The sequence below is a fragment of the Camarhynchus parvulus genome, chromosome 3 (assembly GCF_901933205.1).
Source record: "Camarhynchus parvulus chromosome 3, STF_HiC, whole genome shotgun sequence".
NCBI classification, from domain to species: Eukaryota; Metazoa; Chordata; class Aves; order Passeriformes; family Thraupidae; genus Camarhynchus; species Camarhynchus parvulus.
The window spans coordinates 35,828,302-35,850,439 of NC_044573.1; the positions used below are offsets into that span (position 1 = coordinate 35,828,302).

Genomic DNA, 22,138 nt, shown 5'->3' on the forward strand with positions numbered 1-22,138 from the left:
AAACACTTCTAGTCTGCAGGATAAGTTCCACTGAGGAAGAGAGTACTCAGACAAAATGAAGATTCATAGACTTTAAACGTCATTCTTAACCATGGAAGATTTGCACATCCTGTAAGACATATCTTGTCTTCTTAAAGCTTGTTAGCCAATTTTATCCTCTTTTTTAAGCCAAAAAAATTTCCTTTTTCCAACACTCCAATCCCAAAGAAATTCAAATATAATGAAATCCTTTAAGGAAGTAATAATTACTCAACAGACTAAGGCCTACTGCTGCTGTGCCTCCTCATATTTTTTCTTGTGGAGCACAAAAGATGACATCCTAGCATGGTTTTGAACAAGTTTTCCTCATGCAAAGAGAACTGTGTCTGCAGACCAATCTCTACCAAATTCTTTTACTTATATTGGCAGGGGAGGGCAAAACCCCCTAAGATCTTTCCTTTGTTTAAATGCATTTCCTGCCTTCCTTACTGCTATAGACTGTGTTGTGACAGGCCTATTTATAGTCCAAAGAAAGGAAAAAGCACCACTGGAGGCAGGAAAACTAAGTTGGGAAAGAATAGAAGGAAGTGTGGCTGCCATTTAGCCAAACAATCTCCAACTAATTGAGCTCAAAGGAGCCCCAGCCCCAGTGAAGCTGCTGGGAGGGAACAGAGCACAATCCTGCTTCTCTCTACAGGGCCCTGCCAGGGCTGCTGAGTGGGAGAGCCATGGGCAGGACACTGCTGGGAGCAAATCACCTCAGCACCTCCATATCCTGAGAAGAACTCTTTGAAAAAGGAGAGGGATGCAAGTTAGTTACCTATCAAATTAAGGTAAGTGCCTCCTTCTGGCATTTATGCTTGCTGCATGCTCCACTTCTTTTCAGGTGTGGCCAGGATGGTAAACCAAAAAAGAATGAGCTTTGGAGAAGGAATGGCAACTGACTTTTAGATAAAGGTTTGGCAGGATGTCTGATTTTTAGATAAAGAAATCTGAATTCACTTATGGATTCCTCAGAACTTTTCTTATGCAAAAGAAACCTTTGCCATAAATCCATGACATAACTGCTGTTTTCCTGACTTGTGTCATGTTCATCTTACAGATTGTGATTAAGTACTGGAGAAATGTTATGGTAAATATATGTCCCAAAGGAAAATATGATGTCAACTCTGCATTCATTTAAAAATATAGATTTAGAAAAAGACTGAGGGAGGGAGAAGGATATGAAATATATATTTATACAAGATGTGTTAATATGGAATATAAAAACACATGAAAATGTATGTAATGCAAATTTTGTGATAATTTAGTCTTATTATGTAGACTTGAAGGTAGGAACTTAGCCTGAATTAAAATACCTGAAAGTTTCTAGAGTTTTAGAATTTATTATGACAAGTAATTTGTGTGTGTGTGTGTGTGCATATATACAAAAATATACTACATATAGATATCAAATCAAGATCTGTTATTCATTGTTGCTTGCATTGCAATACTACAGGCTGCCATTATGAGCTCTAATTTAAACTGACAGTAGAATATGAGTGGAAATTTCTAATCTGCTGATTTTCAGATGCTATACACACTATCACACTATCATGACTGAGTGTGTAAAAAGCCCCATTTTAAGAAAGATCAGTGTACAGACCATATTAATTCACTGAGTTACCATCAACAAGACAGAGTTTTAAGATGGAAAAATTGAGTTTTTTAAGGTTGTGTTTGATTTTTTTTTATTCTCACCACGTCCTTTGCGCTTCTAACAAAGGAAATGCTGTTGTGATTTGCAGGCAGAAGAATAGAAGCTGTAGAATAACAGACTCAGGTTTTCATCATGCAAATTTTATTTTCTTTGAAGGATCTATGAGAATAACCTTTGTATTAGTCTCATTTGTGTTAACACATTGCCTCTAAGCATGTGATGCTCAGATGATTAATTTGTTATGCAGATGTTGTCTAGGATTAGGGGTTTATGGTAAAATGTTGCTGGTGACTACAAAGGAAGTATGATGTGTTGTTATTCTACTGTATCCCCATAGGATGCTATTATGTTTAGAGTCTGCTATTGTGAAGATAGCAAGGCAGGATGTCACCCATGTAGGTGAAAAGCCTCGATAGGACAATTGTAAACAGCAGCAGTCTGCTGAAACCCTGACCCAGGGGGTGCCAAGCAGCAGCTCCAGTGAAGCAGATGTGAGCCAACACTCATGGAAAGGATCAGGCCTTTCTTTGTCTGATTTCAAAGTACTCAGCATTTACAGCGATTCTTGGTAATTTACAGCAGTTCTAGCTGGTTATAAGCTGGTCTTGTGAAGACTAAAATGGCAGTAAAACTAGAAGCTTGTGCAGATATTTGCAAGAGAAAGCTCTTTAGAGTGCAATTTGAGTAACTATCATAGCATGCTCTTGTGCAGGTAGCATTCCTTGTTTTCAATTTCAGTAACTGATTGCCCTGTGCAAAAACTAAGCAGAAACAGAAAAAGAATGTTTTAATTTAAAAATTTAGGAAACATTCCAATTTCTTATGTTGAATAAGGGCAATCATTTCCCTGAGATGCCAGTGGCACAGTGATGACTACAATACAACTAAACAGTACACACTGTATCATTCAGATTTATTTATTCAGGTCAGCAGCACTCACCACATTTTTTTAAAGCTTGGTACCACTGCGTGAATGTAGCAAAACAGAAACATTTCCTTAGCTTAAGAAGAAGATAATTTACAAACCAGCCAGTTACGTTGTAGTTTACAGGAAAAGGTGATCAAAAATCTACTGATGCACTCTCACATTTGCCTTTGGAAAAAGTACTACAGATGGTACTGAAAAATTCCCTAATTAATACTCTTGATAAACACACACATATAAAGACTTGTTTCTAAACTGCAAGAGTTCACATATTCATGAGTTCAAAGTTTGCAAACACAGGGTTTTGTCCTGAAGATAGAATCACGAGGAAAAAATACTTCTCTGAAAGAATGATTGGGTCCTGGAATGGGCTGTCCAGGGAGGTGGTTGAGTCACTGTCCCTGGAGGTGTTTAAAAAAAGACTTGATGAGGCACTCAGTGCCATGGTTTAGCTGATAAGGTAATGATAGGTCACAGGCTGGGACTCCATGGTCTCAAAGGTCTTTTCCAACCTAGTTTATTCTGGGATTCTGTGATTTCAGAAGGCTTAGAATGAAATTTACACCCCAGCACCTTATAAAATCTTACCACCTGCTAGGGTCTAAGTACTCTGCAGGAGATTCTTTCTACATAAACACTTTAGAGTGTTCACAAGTACTAACAGAGCTGCAATTATTAAAGCTCCAAGCTAAAAATTAAATATGAGAATTTGATATACCAAAGGAAGTTGAGGTTCACATGCTTCCTACCCTGACATTATTTTACCAGGTAATTAAAGAGGTTTAGGGTTGTCAAATAAATACCTCAGTCAGCTGTCACTACTGTGTGGGCAGTATGGATTTCTGGTTCCAGGAAATCTGACTGACTTGAAGAAAAATCACATGACTTAAAAAGTAATGCACTTTGGGTGACAAGTCATGCCATGCTTTCCTGCAAAGCTAGCTCAGGTTTAGTAAGATTTATTATTCCTCATGCAATTGCTCCGGTGTAAGTATCTTAATTTCTCTCTAAGCCCTTATTCCACTCTACCAGAAACTCTTACAAGGAAGCTTTGTGCTCAAAGTCACCATTTAGTCAGGCCCACTAACATTATAGAAACAAAGAGCAGAGAGTTACAAGTGTTTGGAGTAGTCAAAGCAAGATTTTTCAAGAACACATGCAGTCTACAGTAGTCTCACTCGAGAAACAGAACTGGGGAAGAGGGAACACAAAAAGAAACCCAGTTAAAACACATTAAGAAATCAACATTCAGTATTGAATAGCATCAAAATAGTTTTACAAAGAGATGCAGCTGTCCAACACAACAGAAATGTTAGTGTTAACAAATATTTTTTTTTATAATGTCTAAAACACCTAGCTCATAACTATGTGCTGAATAACATCCTGACTCGTGAAAATGTTTATGCAGGTGCTTAAATTATAGCATATGGGCAGTCTCATTGATTCCAAGCAAAATTATTTCAACAGACTGATAAAATTTAAAGCCTGGCAGAGTCATTAGATCATCTAGTCTGACTACAAATACATTTCACCATTTCTCTTATCCAAAACCCAAAAGCTTCCCTGCTTACAACACAAGAGTATGGATAAAAGTTTAAGGGGAAGATTGCAATGTTCTACACGCATGAGTAGCGACCCACAACAGTGAGAACTGTTCAGGCTGACATAAATCCTTTAGCTCAAATGGGAATTGAATGTGCAGGCTTTGCACCAACTTACTGCACAGGGATGAAGGTCAATGTGTGTATGGAAGATGGCCTGTTTCTCCCAGAAGTCTCTGTGCTATCAGAAAAAGCCATTAACTTTACTTGGGTTGCTTTCCTATTCTTCTAGTGGACTAGAAAAGTACTGTTGCATAAGGAAGGATTTTAGAAAAAGCTTCTTTAAAACCAATCTTTATGCCAAAGTGCAGATATGTTTTTTTACCTGAAGTTCTCTCATTCATCCCAGCAAATTGTGGTACAAAATAGGAGCCATTGTTTGGGAACAGATGAAACATAGATACATTAACTAAATAGAAAAATACACCTAGAATGAATCTGTCAAATCTCTTACTTGGTCACACCTAGGCAGTTTCTGAACAACAGATGAGAAAAAGTGGGAGGCTTGACCTGGGCTCTCCTTTCCAAGGATTAGTAGCAGTGGGTTTCTGCACGAACACACAGCAGCAACAGTGATGTAGAAGGATATGTACAATATATGGTATTAACAAAAAATAAGAGGGGGAACAAGAAAGACTGTCTTGGAGTACAACTTCACCTGGTCAATAACCCGATAACCACGCAGGTATCTTCATGTCTTAGGTTACCAAAAAAAAAAAAAAAGGCTTTGAGAAGTATTTTTCTCTTTATCTTCTTCCTATGTAAGCTGAGTTTCAGGGTTGGTAATCTCTTTGTTACTTAGTATAGTACTTCCTGGGAAGCAGAGGGGTACCCTAGGGGAAGGAAAAGGTTTTCCCAGCTTTTGTCCAGCAGCAGAGGGAAATAGCAAACACTCTACCTTATGCAGAGGTAGATTTAGTCCTCTGCTGTTCTCTAAACTCCCTGCAGCAATTTTCTCTCACCTGGATGTAATCTCTGAAGTGTCCCTTCCCAAGCCCCTGCCTTGTAATGGTTGCAGACCCATCTATCACAATGGTCCCCAACAAACTCTGTGGACTCAAACAACTGCATGGTGCAAAACACAACCCGGCTCTAATGGTTCTATAGTGTAGCACCACACAGCCCCAGGAAAATGAAAATGCAGGGTGGCCACCCTGTTGCCAGTATTGCAGTGAAGATGTGCCACTTGGTCAAGACAGCAGAAATGCAGTGAACAGCCAGAGCAGTTATGGTGCGACACAGAGCGCTGTGTGCAATCTGCTCTGCCAACATGGTCCAGCCATGCACCAAATAACTCCATTGGTGGGGCTGGACAAAAGAATTTAAAGTCAAGCTGACAGGTCTGGCATGGTCTCACTAACTGGTTAATGACTGTTTACATTATAGAGCTGTAATTCACCTGAGTTAGAAAGAACAGAAATTAATGTGTACCAACATCTCTGTTTAGACAACTCAGCATTCTTAGAATCCTTTATATTCTAACACACCTTTTTTTCCAGCCTAGTGTTCCAGCACAGTGTTCCATTGTTATTTTGGATTATTACCGTACCACAATTGTCTTGGAAGGCTGGAGACAAAGATAAATCTTCAAAGATGAGGTCATTACTAAAGGGAAAAGGAAAACCAAATTCAGTCTCAACTGAACTACAAAATATGCTTCATAACTTCATAAATGGGAACAGGCAAGAGAGAGAAGTGGATTAATGCTGAATTTTTCCATGCTGCTTGACCTCCTTCCCAAGCATGGGTAGTCTCTTCTTTCTCTCTTAAAAAAAAAGAACTTTCATACTGCCTTCATATAGTGCTGTGGTTTCACACTGGAACACAGCCTGTGTGGAATTCTGGACCCAGCACATCACTCTGATATCCTTCTATTCACTCAGATATATTCTATTAGGAATAACTGTCTTAAGCAATAGCTAAAAGCAGTCAAAATGTAAAAGAGGAGGATAATGTCTTTATAACACTAGAAGAAATTGAACTGGAACTAACAGCAGAGAAGGGCCCAGAGTAAAATAAGTGTAATAAATCCAGCAGTTATTTATAGAGACCTTGGCCCCAAGGGGCTCTGTCATACAAAATATTAAGTGTTGTGACTATAATAAGCAAATCTCCTCTCAACTAAGGAGCATGGAAGCAATAGACTCTCTCTTGTCTTTGCACTGAATACTTCATGCATAGTAGGAAGGCACAGATGCATGCAAATTCACTCATCTCAGAGTAAGCTGGGAGTATGAACCCTGAGACATTCACAGCAGATTTCAGACAGGCTGCTGGATAACAGTCTGGCTGATAAACATGCTGTGTGTTGGACTAAGTGGAGATCCTGCCTGACAGCTCTATCAGGGTAGGCATTTGTGGTCCATGCCTCATTTTACATACAATGCATAAAAATGCTACTGTTCATAAGCAAGCAGTGCATTAATTTTTAGTGTTTTGACAGAAACTGTTAAAAAAGGTCAGGTTTTTATTCTAGGGAGAGGAAGGAAATAGGCTGGTTTTTTTCTCTTCTCTGGGTCTGTTACTAACCTCCATTGTTTCCACTCTTGCAATGTCAATGCAAATGGACTATGTCATGTTGCAACTTGGCATGTAGTGCTCTAAGCTGATACTTACCCAGTACCAGCCTGAGCTGCGTCACTGGGGAAAAACTGACTTACCAGAGCAAGAACCACTGTGACATCAGTGGTGACAACATGTTTGTCAAAATTAATAAAGTGAAAAACATGTTTTTCGCTATTCATGTCTAATACAAATTTGGCAGATAACATTCTCTCTGTTGTAAAATTTGGGCGAAAATAATTCTCAGAAATTATTTATACAAGACAAAGTGGACAGCAACTTACAATAGGAGAGACAAGTAAAATGCAGAAAGCTAGATACTTTTAGTAAAACAGAAATAAGTGCATTTCAAAACATTTGTTCACAGAATTGAAAACTTTCTGTGCAACTATGATTTCATTTAAAGTCTGAGAGAAGATGTCATGAAAAACTCAGAGAAAAGCCCTGATGTCATACTCTTGGACTCTTGTATCCGTTTGCAACAAGTGTGGAAAAAAACCCCACGTACTTACTGGAGATTTTTAAATGGTAAAGGAAGTACTGGTTAGCTAAAACTTACCAGATGCAGAAAAGACAACAAAAACTGGGAGCTGCTGTACATTAAACATTACAGCAATGTCCCATCTTTGTTCAGCACATCACTCACGATGAGGATGGCTGAAGACACCTAGAGAACAAATCTCTTCCAAATACACAACTCTGTTTAGAAATCTTCAATCTAGACAGTATTGGAAAAAAAACCTTTATGACAGATGTGCTTTTGTGCTAGTGTATCTAAGTCTAGAATTACTGGGACACACTCTTCAAGCTCTGTTTCTGAAATGAGTATATCCACCCTGTGGAATATAAGTGTTCAATGTAATTGGTAACAGACAATGAAGAGCTTTTGTTGCTTTGGTTTTTTTGGGGTTTTTTTGTAATCATGGGTCTATTGTAACAGCTACAGAAGCTGTTCTTAGTGCCTGCTATCACTGCATGTCGCAATTTCGCCCTATCTCTTAGCAAGGGAGATGCCAGCCTGCTTTAGCATTCAGAGTGCAGAACAACTTTTATTTTTCATACCACCTCTGTACTTCAAGGTGAAACTAAATCAAGTAAAGCAAACTGGAAATAAAGAGCAGTGCTCTTACAATAGTGGTAACAATTTTAATAATTAAAATTTCTTACACATGTCTATATAAGGAAGAAACTATAAATTTCCAGCTTCTCTGTGAATACTGTGGGCTTTGGAAAGGCAGGAATAAGTGTGATAAGGGTTGTCTTGTGGATGGGGGTATTTTTGTTTGAGTAGGTTTGAGATTTTCATTCATCCCATCAGTCATTGTCATCCTCTTTCTAAATCTGAGAACCAAAGATAGAGAAAAAATAAGACCCTCCCCTATCTTTCATGCCGAATTTGTAATCCCTAAAGTCTAGTATCTGCCTATATTTCTTTAAAGAAAATATCACATAAGTTAAGATGTAATTCCCATTAACCTGCAGCTGTGAGTGCACAGCATTGCCACAAACCAGTGTACAGATTCCAAGGTGGACATCGACAGGAGGAAAGAAGGAAAAGGAGGGCGGTCCCACCAGTAATGTACATGAGAGAGAAGGCTGCCTTCCACCTTTATCTTTAGGCTTCATCCTTCCACCTTCCATCTCTACCTCCTGGATCCTCTCTCCTTTACTCTTATGGGTCTGTGCTTCGTGTTTGGATGATGTTCATCCAAAGAGATGATCCTCACAAGTCCCTTCAGACTGAGATATTCTATTCTATTCTATTCTATTCTATTCTATTCTATTCTATTCTATTCTATTCTATTCTATTCTATTCTATTCTATTCTATTCTATTTCTATTTCTATTTCTATTTCTATTTCTATTTCTATTTCTATTCTATTCTCTCCTATCCCTTCCATCCCAGGCATATGCTTCTGGGTTTTCCACTAAGCAGACCCAGGGCTCAGGAGAAAACTAAGAGCCATCCAAAGGTGGTGGAAAGGCAGCCTAGAGGACAAGGCAGAGCCCCTCTGGAACATGGCATGAGAAGCACTCAGGGCACAGACTACTGGCAGAGTGGCTTAATTCCCAGAGAATTCAGGAGTCACAGTAACAAGTGAAAACCTTGGTCAGAGGCTTGTAGCTGGGCTGAATGTTTACTAGGTCAACAGAAAAATCCCCCACTGCCTGCCATGGTGCAGCTGAGCTGTCAAAAAGCAGGTCTGTACTTCACAGACTAGAACTATGAACAGTTTTCAACTTGAAAGAAATGTTTAATAGAGCACGACAATTTTTTCCATCCATAATTTCTGACAATAGAATTATTGGATATTTTAGCTTAATTCACAAACTCTGAATTTCAGATGGGTACACAGCATATCAAACTTCCATTTAAACTACTATTTTCTCATATACTTAAATCACTGAAGGACACTGTTTTCCAATGAAAAGCAACCAGCAGCCTTGACTCTGAGCATTGTCTAGGCTCCATTATGACATTTAATTGATGATATAAAGGAAGGACTGGTATCAAGGATCATATCCAAGGATGCTCTAATTTGATAACTTATCCTGTCAACTCTCACTCTCTTAGAGGTGATGTGAGTACTGGGTGCACCCTTGGCACAAAAGGGGAGGTACACTGGGTATTTGCAGTACTCCTGTGCCCCCTAGAGCATTGCATTGAAGAGCCTGGAACTGGCTTAGAATGCTAGAGATGTAATATAGCCCAAAAATGTTTAAAATTGATTTAATGTAATGTAAGGTTGAGAGCCTTATATGCAGTATTTTCAGCAAAATTTCTTATTTGATCTGCCCCTCATGTGTCCTTTAGCTGGAAGCTGTGTGTAAGAGCTGTTGCACTATTTATAGCAGCCCCTTTAATCAGACTTAGGTATTTATAAAGCATCCTGTCTGGTGAAGGCTTCCATGGTCTGCATTCATTCACTTCAGCTGATAGTGAAGGCTATATATTGTCTGGGACAGGGAGGCAGACCAGCAAACCAGGCAGTTTCTCTGTTAGGTTTGAGTTCTATATGTTCCAAAAGGCTGAAGTCGAATACAGAGTGCAGCCATTTAGGAAACAAACCTAGCAACACAGACTTGCAGTTAGTATAACCTGACATTTATGTCCACTGAGAGTCTTACACCTGTTCCATAAATTCCAGAAGATCATGTTAACAGAAAAGAGACATTTTCAGGCAACCCACATAACAGAGGTCCATAACTGCCATATGCAGAAAATGACTCTATAGTTCAAAATTCTGCACAGTATCAAAGCACTGATGTTGAGATAAGCTCTCTATCAGAGATCAATTTCTAAATTAAAACACCTACAGTAAATTAAATGACACATAAGCAAGACATAGCCAAGTGCATTAAAAAAAAAAAAGAAAAAGAGAGAGAAACAACAGTCTAAAAAAAGCCAAGAAATAAAGCCTCTAGTACCATAAGGAGAGGCTCTGGACCCATTTATCCAGCATCAGTAAAAGCAAAAATCTTCCTGATCTCGACCCAAACCAAAATGGACAACTGTTCTGTTCTTTAGTTCCTTAAGGCTATTCTAAACGCTATCCATACTTGTGACATTAAAAATTTTACCTTATACATCCCTATTACAATTCAGTACTGACTGTACTTATTTTTTCTTGCTCCTTTTCTGTATTTCTCATGTCTCATTTTAGCATGACTGAGAAATCTGTGTTCATCTCTCAATTTTTATTTGAGGCATTAATCATAGAATCTTTTGGGTTGTAAAGAACCCACAAGGATCATCGTGTCCTACTTGCAAATGAATTTCCATGGAGAAAGAAATGTACCCTTTTCAATCCAGTCCTCATTTGTTTTCTCAGCAGAAAGAGAAGGCAGAATACTGCTGTATTCCACACAACAAAGCTTTTGTCATATTTAAGATGCTATCTGATAGATGTAAGAACACAACACTTAATTTTTTGTAGCTGCATTAACTACCTGATCTTCTTTTGTATGTCGGTATTTCTTTTAAAACCTAGGAAAGAATAGAAAAAAAAGGAAAACCCCCACAAAATTTTAAAGACTTTTATTTTCAGGAATTATTTCCCTGTTCTGTTTCACAATGACTTAAAGCTGTCTGTCTAGCATGAGGATAGATACAGATTTTCCCACATAAACTGCAGTTTACAGCAGTATTTACAGAGCCACAAAAATTAATTTATTTGTCTATTCATTTCAGAAAGTACAAAGGCTACTTTTATTTTTAGGCAGTGTATCCCAAGTTGTTTGTGGAATATTGCCATTCAGTCATTATCATCAAATTATGTTCCCATGTGGATCATGGCTCATGGCTACCAAATAGAGAGAGCCATTCAGTGCAGAGTGATGACATTGTGCTCTGTGCTATTCCAAATGGCCCAGGTACCACCAGTATTTAATCAATTATGTGACTGGTTGCTGATAAATGTAAAAGAGTGCAGCTGATACTGCATAATCAGAGAAATGGGAAAAGTAATAAAAATGGTATTTGTGGACAAATAGATTATTTTGGAACATATTTCAGTCATGTTTTCTCCTGTATCAACAAGGAGTATTTTTTCTCAAAGTTCTAAAGAAATTTAGGATTTAATTTAATTTTAAAGTTGCATGTAAAGTTCTGTTCCCCCTGATCTCAGTGCATTTTAGGGGAAATGAAATGGCATTTATCAAGGGTAACTGATTTGGTCAATGGGCTGTGCCTTAAAGCACAGTGAGTGCCTTCTCCTTTCTCTGAGCGAGGTCAGGTGTTTATATCCAGTTCTGTGATCCATGCCCAGGGTCTGCGTGAACTTCCAACTCGGTTCTGCCAGGGCAGCTCCCGCTCCCTTTTGGAAATTGCCATTCCTCCGGTGGCCTAAATTTAAATGAACTCATTCCTCGTGGGTTTGTTTTTCATTTTTAAATTCATAGTTTTTACAGCCTCCTTTTTTAGAGGCTCCTCAGCAGCTGTGCTGGGTCACAGAGCCCCATGCCCTGGGACAGTCTCTTGGAGTCTCCCAGGACAACATGAGGATGAACTTGCTGAGGTGTTGCCCAGCCTGACTGCACCTCAGGACACACCTGCAGCAAACATTCCTTGTTTCCCAGGCCTCCCTCCTCCCTCTGCACTGACCTCACTCAGGCCAAGAGGAGGCCAGGTCTCATGAAAAGCTGAAAGCCCCCAACCCCACAGCTCCTTCACCCCCCAGGCTGGGACCGGAGCCTCCCCACAGCTGGATACACCCATGCCTGGCCGGGTCCAGAGAGCTCCTTCAGGGCAGGAGGTTGTTCTCTGGAAACTTGTTTCCCTGGAGAAACAGGAGAAGCTCACAGAGGCAGGCATGGGTAATTAGCACAAGGGCTTCTTCCCTGCTCCAGGCTATGCTGGCAGCACTGCTGGCTGAGTGGTTTTGTAACCATGTGCTGGTTTATATAATATGAAGCGCTGGGTAAGGTCAAAGGAAGCGACCCGAGTTACCCTTTGTCACTGCAGACTTCATCTTCAGGGATTTGCTGGCTTGCATTGGATTCTGACAAATGTGCCAGCTAGATATGCTATTCTCTTTTAACAATTTTACAAACAGGCACCTGGCTCTGAGAAATTCCCTTAATTTGCCCAAATCTCTGTTACAGCACTATCTATTGGTGCAGTTTGTATTTCAGAAAAATGCCCTATAATGAATGCCCTTTGTAATCCAATGAGACCGTGCTGTCTGCAGGACCTGGATTGCTTACCAAACATCAAAACACCATTAGCACATCCTATACTGATGGACAATTGCCTGTGTACCTTCAATCTTGCCAGTTTGCAGTACTGCCAGGGCTCCAGCACAGTGTATCCTATATGTGGGGTGGGAATTTCAGAAATTCAGAAAACGATCTTTTGCACCTCACCCTTGAAATACCACTGACTGTACGCCTTTGTCCTTAAATACCTAAATATCTTTAAATGTGTGACCAAGCTAAAGGGAGTTAAGTGTAAAGTCTCCATTGAATTTCAGTAATGTGTGACTACATATCACCCTGGGAAATTCCATCAAAACCTGTTCCTTTCTTGACTTCAGCATTTCTCCTTCATTTGTCCTACATCTGGGAACGTGGGGATAAGGATGCTCTTTTTGCTCTCTCTCTTTAGACTGATAGTCCTCACCTCAAAGAGTCTGTCTCAGACTGACTATACAATGTCTGGCAAAATGCAGCCACAAAAGCCATGATGTAAAAATGCCAGATGCCAAAATTAAAGTATTAATACTCATCACTCTACTGTCCAAACCTAAAAGATTGTAATGTTACCCTTAAGAACAAGTAATCCCCAAAAGTGGGATTGTTCATATATTTTGCATGATCACTGGAGTGGCCTGGTGTTAAAGACGCTAGGAATGCAACAGTATTTTAAATTTTACTGTTCCTGTTTATATTCCTGTATTAAAACATAGCAAAGTCTGAAGTCAGAAAAAACCTGAAGCAATCAACAGGGATGTGTTTAACTTTCCACTCGTGCTGCCCCTGCTGTCGATTAAGGCTTATCTACTGTTCGGTGTTAGTCATTTAAAAAAACCCTACCACCAAAAACCAGAAGTTATGGAGCACACAGCGCTGTGTTCCAGTCAAATGCTCCAGCAAAGGCTGCTATTATGAAAAGGATTTTCTAATAGGGGGAATAATGATCTTCAGATTCTAACCTCCTGGCACGGCAGTGAGATTTATCAGGAGGGGCATGTGACTAGTTAAGACACACAGCCCCAGCTTGAAGGAAACAGCTGCTCATTTCATGCTTTAGCACTTGGCAGCTGGACAAGGAAGGGTGATGTTTGTGTTGAATACCTCTGCAGAACCAAGTACAGTAAGTGATTTTCCCTGTTTTTGATTTTTTTTTCTAAACTGTCACTGCTTTCCCATTTTCATCCTAGACTTTTCACAAAAATACTTGAAAGAGTGAAGCATGTTTTTGAAATTTCATTGATAAGCAGTCATTCATGCTCAGATTGCCTGCATTTTTCTGACCTGTGATTAACAGCATTGTTTTTGGGACAAGGCAGGTACGGTGTTTCACCCTCGTGCTAGCCAGGAAGGGACTGATGATGGAGTGAGGAGGCTGTTTATGATGATTGTGTTTTCCTTTCTCTGTAGAGCTAGTCAATAGGTAGGGATGCAACTTGAGTATAGAGAAATTTCAGTGTTTGGCTTAAAAGTACTAGCGTAAGGAATTGACAGAGGTACTCCCTCCAAACAGCGCAATCAATCTGAGCAAAATTGCTTGTGAGTGGTTACTTTCTGAGGGTGAATGGAGAGATTTTTTTAAAGGAAAAGGTACAAGCAGAGAAATGCTGGAAGACTGAAGATGTACTGATTAAAATACTATTGAGCCATTCTGAATAATAATATATAATTAGACTGTGAAGATTGAAAAATTGCAAAAACCGGGGAAGGAGTCTCCTAAATTTCTCCAAGTTCTTAATTCAACTTATTTTTGGGTACTTGCATGTTTTGTGGTTTTGCTTCATGAATGATTGATGTCCCTGTCTGATAATTTTTGACTCTTACAGTCAGAAGTTTTCTTTCAAAACCAGAGTGTAGGATACATAAAAAGGAACTTTTGATCAATTATTTACATAGAGATGAATCAGGTTTCTTTGGAGGAAGACTTAGGAGGAATGGGAACAGGTGAATGAGTGATGGATCTTGATCTGTGATAAGACTAAGTTGCTCTGGGGAAGGTTAAAGAGGGGCAGACAGAGCAGTGGGGTCCTGCTGAGGAAGGTCTAAGAGGAAACACTGACAGGTTGCATGCAGTCTCTCTTTAAATGTGGGGAGAAAAGGCTTTTCAAATATTTCTTTTATAAGAAAGTGAAACATTACTTCTTTTTGAAGACTTTTACTTTTCTTTTAAACCATAGTTTTTATGATTTTGACAGTTAATTGGTAATTTTATGGGAAAATGTCAATTGGTTTCAATTCTTCGCAAAACCAGAAGACTGTGTGGCTTCCTGCCTGTTTGTGTCTCCAAGGGTAGTTTGCCTTTGAACCAAGAGCTGAAGTACTCTCAGCACACTTCAGCCCTCCCACAGGGATACTGTGGAACACCATTAACAGAGCAGACCCACAGGTCCTGAGGTGCCTGGTGTTGTGTCAGGAGCCCGTGGTGTCCTGGGCACCTTGGCTGCAATGGGGCCTCTCCAGCATGTCCACATCTCCATTCCATCTGGGGCAGGGAGAATAACTGGTTTCCTGTCACTGTTTATTACTGATATCAGAATAAGTTTATTTTTCTTCAGAACTGTAGGAATTCTGATTCTGAGTAAGATTATGCCATGGTGTTCTTGTTTCCAGACACTGTATTTTGTGTTTGTAAGGAGTGCTCTGTGTTAAGCAAACTGTCTAGGACTCGTTGCAAACCTAAGTTAAACCCCAAATCCACCAGAAAACAGATATGAGCTCACTCCATACCTGCTGTAACTTCTTCCTCCCTGCTTCTCCAGAACCACTGTGCCAGGGTTGGTGCAGCAGGCTGATGTAAAGCCATGATATGGCTCTGTACCAGCTGGACTGGGAGCCAGCTATGTGTGCCTCTTGTGCAGCTGATTATTTCTCCTGCAGAGCTGGGACTTGAGTGTAATATAAAAGAGACAAAATCATGATTGCAAAGTAAACATTAGATAACTGCACTACTCAGCTTGCCTTCAGGTAATAATGTCTGAAAACATCTCCTTACAGTGTAACTGAACCGTCTCAAAGAAATGTGATGGGAGAGCTCAGTTTTGTGCCTCTTTACTGTTGGTTATAAAGGTAATTTGCAATCAAGGAGAATAACTCATCACCTGGATCTGCAAAGTTTAAGACAAAAAAAACCCTGCTCTATTTACAGCTTCCAGCTGTCATTACTGTATCTGATTCTGATGCAGTAATGTAAATTCAGGACTCATGATGAGACTTTTAAATTCTCTGTCCACAAGATGAAGAAAACCCAATCATCACAAGATTCTCAAGAGTGTAACTGTTTCAATCCTTATCACTAACTCATTTTAATGTGAATATTTACAGTTAAACACAGTCAGTGTGCATTGAGAAATAAGTGCAGTCATCAGGTTCTCCTCAATTTTTGGCTTTTCTCATGAATTCTACCTGCAATATCTGTCACTGCAACACCAGACATGGAAAACCACTGGGGCACACGCTGATTTTGCACTTGAGCAGAAAACACAGCCTCTGTACCACCACCTTTTTACATTATTTTATAATTTCCTGGTCTCATAAAAAACAATGCTCAGCTTCTTGAATATACACCCCCATTATGTTCATGTAAGTCAGGCAAGTCTGCATAAGCATGAAGCACAGTAATTAAATTTCAGCATTCTTTGCTCTAGCCTTGGATTGCCCCTTGATGGGTCTCTAGAAAGCCCAATATAAAACTGAAAGTTCACCCTGGATTGTTTTTTATTACCTTGTACAGGAGATTGGGTAACAGTGGGGACACTGCTGTCCCTGTGCAGAAGCTCAGTGCTGACCCTTGTCGCTGAGAGCATTGTAAGGTTCCTGTTAAATCTTTTCCCTGTACTCTGAGGACATGATGAGGGCAGCCTGGCAGGTCTCTGAATGGGTATATTTCTGCTCTAGAGCAAAACATACAGCTGAGAGGCAGATGCAGTTGTGCTAGCCCCTCTCTCTAGTTGAAAATGCCATTGTACCAAGGAGCCACTCCCAGGATATTCCTGAATAAAGAGAGGAAACTACTTTTAAAAATACTGTAAGGGCACTGGTGTCATGTTCTTTTTTCCTAAGCTACCCAGGCCTGGCTACAATACATTTGTACAGGTACTCTGAACAACTTGCACTGAGTGTTTTCTTTTAACATATTTATGGCATATTCACTTTTCACTGCTAAATTTGATAGATATGTTTTCAAGTTGGCCCTTCCTTACAAGTCAGAAATAGCAAGGTTCTACACCCAAGAGTTTGAATCAGAAGCCTGAAACAAATTCTTAGGTCTTCTGGTTTTAGCTCTTCATTGCTTTTCTCTGTGCTTTTTCTATTCAATGTGAATAGCCAGTGAAGTAGTACTTTTTCATTAACTGGTTTTCTTATCGGTATAACATATCTAAAAACCACCTGACCACCAGAATAGAGGTGTTGTAACAGGGGGGGAACTTTTCTCTTGTAATGAATGTAAAAGATTGACAGCTACAAGTGCCAGCAACATCAACAAAACAGATTTGGTGAGTCCAGTTCAGCTACGAAGACTAATCCAGCAAATACATAGGTATTTGCCGGGCTGAATTCATGAGAGATCCCATCAGAAAGCTCAGCTAACCCCTAAGTGTGTATGAGGTCAGGATCAACATGTGGGTGTGTGGAAATACCCACAGGGCTGATGTTTACAGCTCAGCAGAAAATACAATTACCCCTGAGAACTACTCTGGTTGTTTTGGTGGCCATCTGCTGTCTCACTTCTCTGAATAACAGCTCCCCTTGACCACATTCAAATGAGTGAAATGGTTTGACTCTCTCTACAGAGTACTCTCCCACCTGTGATTTATGTACATGCTCCTTACTAATGATCTGGAGTTTCTCAGGCAAGGGGAGTGGGCCTCAGCATCTTGAGAACCTGCCAGGCATAATAATTCGTGCAAAATTAGTGAGACCTGAGCTATTCTTGTTCAGATACCTCATATATTTAGTTCCTGCAAAGAGAAAATAACTGTATCACCTTAAATTAACACAAATTTAATATTAATGATTCAGGAGTATGTCTGCTTTGGACTACCACAAAAGTCATACCAAGCTTAATATACAGTGGCTGATATATACATGTATTGATATTCCATGTTATATACATCAATACATTTCCATATACAACTCCTTCCACTCCTGTTAAAACTGCCTCTCTTTTCAACCCCTTCTTTGGAAACCTGTTCCTCTCAGAGCAGTGATGGGCATGTGCAAGGGGGTCTGGTGTGCAAGTGTGTGCAGGAAGATGAACAAGTACTCTCCATTATTTCTGAAGTATATTTTACTCCTCATGCCTGAAACAGGTTGAAGATTTTCAACATAGAAATCAGTCTTAGAGACTGGAATTTAAGCCATACACGATATGGTCAAATAGACTGAACATGGCTTGTATGGGGGGTATTTGCATGCTTGCTAAACATGTTGATAAGGCTGCCTTTGACACATGATCAAAGGTTCATATATTCTTTGTCATAATGCTGTGTTCTTGTACATGTTTTTTAGAAAGATGAACATTTCTCCAGTTTAAACTCTGAATTTCCCTAATCTGAAGTAGCATTATTACAGAAAGGCTTCTATTCATAATCCATAATTCACTTAGATTCACCTAATCCATGATCTTGGTACTGGTTCATGTGGCACACGTTGGTAAATTGGTTATTTCACAGCAACTCATTGTTCAAGCCCAGAGCTTGTTTGGAGATTTCTGGTGTTGCTAGTGGGAAGTAAAAAAAACCCAGCTTGTGCAAATACATAATTGACTGCAGTGGGGAAAATTACATCAGAAAATGTTTGCTGAATTAGGGCTTGAGTCAACTCACTATCTGGATATATAGTGATTTTTGTCCTCCAAATCAGAATAGCCATGACATTTCAGCCTTATCACACTGTTCATGAAATAGCTTCCTTAAAAGACTAACAATCTCCTCTGCTAAAGATGTCTTGCCTGCTTTAGCTTGGTTACTCATGTTCTACTTTGCTGAATTCATGAACACATACTTCCTTGAACAGCTGCCACCCTTCCTAAAACTCTTGGTTTCCAGGCCCTGCCCTAATGACTGTCTGTATATTTTTATCTTAAGTGGGAATTGGGGCAGGAACTAGAATTCACCTTTTCCCCTCCTCTTGAGTGAATGCTCATCCTCTTAAATTACACAGTCATGCTCTTGCTTGCTTGCTCCCTGCAGACCAAAGAAACTTCATTATTTCAAGTAATATGGAGCTACACTGAGGTTCTGAGGATGATAAATCTCCTCTGTAGTCCCAGCCAAGATAGGGTGAGGTCTGGAATCCTTCCATTAACTGGAAGAGTTGATCCTGTACCTCTCATAGCTTTAAGGAGTCTTCAGAGCTCTTGGAAAAGGAATCTGGGCATCATAATGGCACCTATGTAGCGTGGGATTGACATGTTAGGTGTGACTAAAGGATGCTTAAAACAGACAAGGCAGAGGACTTTCATGTGTACAGATCCAAAAGGATTTAGGAGTGACCTAAGTAGGGAGCTTCTTGATGTTACTGACTCAGACTGTAATACCAAAAGTGCAGAGAGTGGTTACAAGCTCTAGACAGTCACCTTCTGGGATGAGGAGGTGAGAAGTGAGAGGCCAGGCTGAGAAACAAACCCCTGGAGTCAGGCTGTAGAAGTAAAAGGGAGCCAGGATTTGGGCTCTTAACCCTTCTTTTGGATCTAGTTCTCAGCTCATATTGCAGAACTAAAATAAGAGATGTGGTTTTCAGATTAATGTATCTTAAGTTTGCCTCATGTCTGTGTTTCAAAACCATCTCCTTTTTGAATACTCAAACTGATTTAATGATATTGAATTAGAAATTGGTGGAGAATTTGACTTGAGCATGGTTACCTGGTATACTAGTGCTTATAGAATTATAGTTTGCTCCTGTAATTAAGCTTGAAAAAGACCAAGGTGTTTTGAAAACTTGACTGCAACAGCAGCCAGTCTTTCAATGCTAAATACTGGGGGAAGAAAAACAAGTCCCTAAGCTTCTAAATCAGCTTTTAAGTCAATATCTTACCAACTCCATCATCCTTTAATTTCTTCCCCTTACTTCACCACATTTTTCACTTGATATTAGCTTTACTACATACACACAGGATTTTTTTTTTTAGAATTATTGGAGTTTAACAGATCTGTAAGGAAATTCTGATAAGGTCCTTAAATTTGATGGTTATATGCTAAGGAGTAAAGAGTTATGGGTGTCCTGTATGAATTCAAAACAAGCATGTTTGGATTAATTCAATAAGAGTCTTTCAAGTTGCTTGGGATGGTCTGAACTGGCCACTGCAAAGCTGTTATACTGCCAATTAACTGGCAGCGTTTAATCTACCACACCAAATTGTACTGGGTGCAGTATGTGATTCTCAGCTGTTACAGCAACAGCACCTGCTCTTGCTGCTTTTCAAATAATGGTGAATCCTTAGCATACATGAGCTTTAAAGAATCACAATGTTGTATCTTAAGACATGACCTTGCAAACTTGACTAAGAGGTTTTGATAAGGTTTGTTTTTCTGAAGTCCTATGGTAGTAGTGTGTTCTGTGGCTCTGGAAGTGGGATATTTGTGTAGCTGCAATCCTGTGATAGATATTCTTTCATACAATAAACATATAACTGCCAAAATAGTATTAGCAAAATAAATATCAAAGTTGCTTGTTTGAAGTATTACTTATTAAAGCAGGAACTGTAAGACGCTTTTCCTCTTTTTTCTGTGAGATTTTATTTTCACACTGCTCCTTCCCCTTTTTCAAGTTGTCTTGCTGTTCTGTGTATTTTTATGTACAGTACATTCTCATGTTACTCTTTTTAAAGAAGGCATTTAACTTGTTGGCTGCAAGCTGTCTTATTGTTAGGAAGGTATGTGGTTATTAATAAAACTCACTCTGGCCCAAGAGCTTGGATATAGGAATATAGGTGACACTGTTCTCATATCCTGTACTGTAGTGACACTGTTCTCATATCCTGTACTCTGTAGACTTCTTGTATCATAAACAGCTTTAGAGGTTTGCTGTTTCTTCATGTTTGTACTAACCAGTGCATGTTTCTTAGTAGATTGCTTTGTGAGGAAACAAAGATTTGTCAGCTCACTGATGGTTGCTTTGTTGCCTCTGAAAAAAGAGTACAAAATCTAGTAAGACACTCTGAAAACAGGTAATAATCTCTTTGCTGCTCTTCTCTATTGGAGGTTTAGTATTTAGAAAAACTCTGAAGTGGCCCAAGAAGCACTGTATGCCTGTGTTTAAAATGCCCTCTTTGCACCATTAAGAAATCTGAAGCTGCCGTTGTTCCACCCATCTTCCCAAGGGAAACTCAAAAATAATAACTAGAGGTGAGAAGCTGCTTACATATTTTGATGCTCAGCATCTGCTGACAGAATTCCAAAAAGAAAGATACTGGATCTCTCCTGATCTCAGGGCTGTGGTTTCAGCCTACAGCTTCTTGCCTGTGAGTCGCGAGGCACTGGGGACTTCTGCAGCTGCAAAACCACCCAAGCCAGGCACCCTGCTCTGTGTGAGTGTGCAGGAGAGAGCAATTTGCATGGGCTCCAAGGGTCACACAGCACGTCTGTGTGTCCCATGCCTGTCTGTCACCTCTCCCTAGTGCTGTTTTCATTGGCATTCTCTCCCTAAAGAGCTGCGCTCCCAATGGATGGCAGCTGCCACCAGGGACTGAGAAGGGTTGCTGGCCATTAGCAGCTGGCCCAGCCACACTCCTAGTGTGGGACCTGTTAACAGGTCTGTGGGAAATAGCAGTTCCATGCGAACAACTTTCTACTATCATCAAAGGGGAAACAAAGGATTATCCCATTACAAATGCACAGTAACAGCCAAACGAGTGAAAGCAGCCAAAGCTCTGTCCTATCCTGTGTCCTTTTACCTCTGTCTTGCTCCATCTCAGACATCCAGTTTCCCATTACTTAAGTCTCTGAAAGCCTCTTCCTGCCTTTATTGTTTTACCAGTTGCTGCCTTCAATTTACTGCGCTGATAAGTACTTCCCAGGCTGTAAATAAGCGGTCGAGACATTTCTGAAGCCAATCTAGGTTTTGATTGCAGTCACAGGAGGAAAGGTCAGCAGCAAAACTGCTCTCACTACACAGGGAGGCCACTCCTCACACTAGGGTAGGTATAGATCGTGAATTCTTTGGGAGAGATGTGAGGGAATGTAGGGGTTAACAGGACTGAAGAAGAAAAAATGGAACATGTACTTAAGCTCCCCTTTTCACAAGGTGATACCCTTGCTTTTAGTGGATGTACAGTAACTGTAGTTGTTCTTCAGTTTGGGAAAGGCAAGAAACCAGAAAGAGGGAGAAATCAAATATGATCATCATTGCTGAAAATGATAGCAGGTAAGTAGGAGGTGTTGAATTCTCTCTAGTGGTATCTGTGACTGCAGAGAAAGATTTTCTCTTACCTTCATACAACATAGCTGCAGAGATGGCCAGTGGAAGAGGGAGAGTGTTTTAAAATTTTACTTTTTGGGACACTTAGCTATAATCTCTACTGTTTGGGTGGCCAGCAGAAGCCTGTAGCGCTTGGTGGGCTTGAGAAACTCCATATGTGTCAGCAATTCCTGTGGCATCATCACAAAGGGTGGCACCAATGCTTGCAGGGTGGCTGTCTCCCACTGCGGGGTCCAGAAAATACTGTTCCATGAGTAATTAGTCT

General features: G+C 39.9%; 1 protein-coding gene across 3 annotated transcripts in view; it reads left to right on the forward strand.

The window, feature by feature from the left end:
* Nucleotides 1-643: 643 nt before the first annotated feature.
* Nucleotides 644-22,138, forward strand: part of RASGRP3 (RAS guanyl releasing protein 3) — a 58,589-nt gene continuing 37,094 nt past the window's right edge. For 2 of the 3 annotated variants that reach the window (XM_030946417.1, XM_030946419.1), the window contains exon 1: nucleotides 644-812. The gene's annotated coding sequence lies outside the window, so the exon portion shown is untranslated. Of the gene's footprint in view, nucleotides 813-13,521; nucleotides 13,580-22,138 lie in introns of those variants that run through there. The other variant, XM_030946418.1, reaches the window with a different exon arrangement.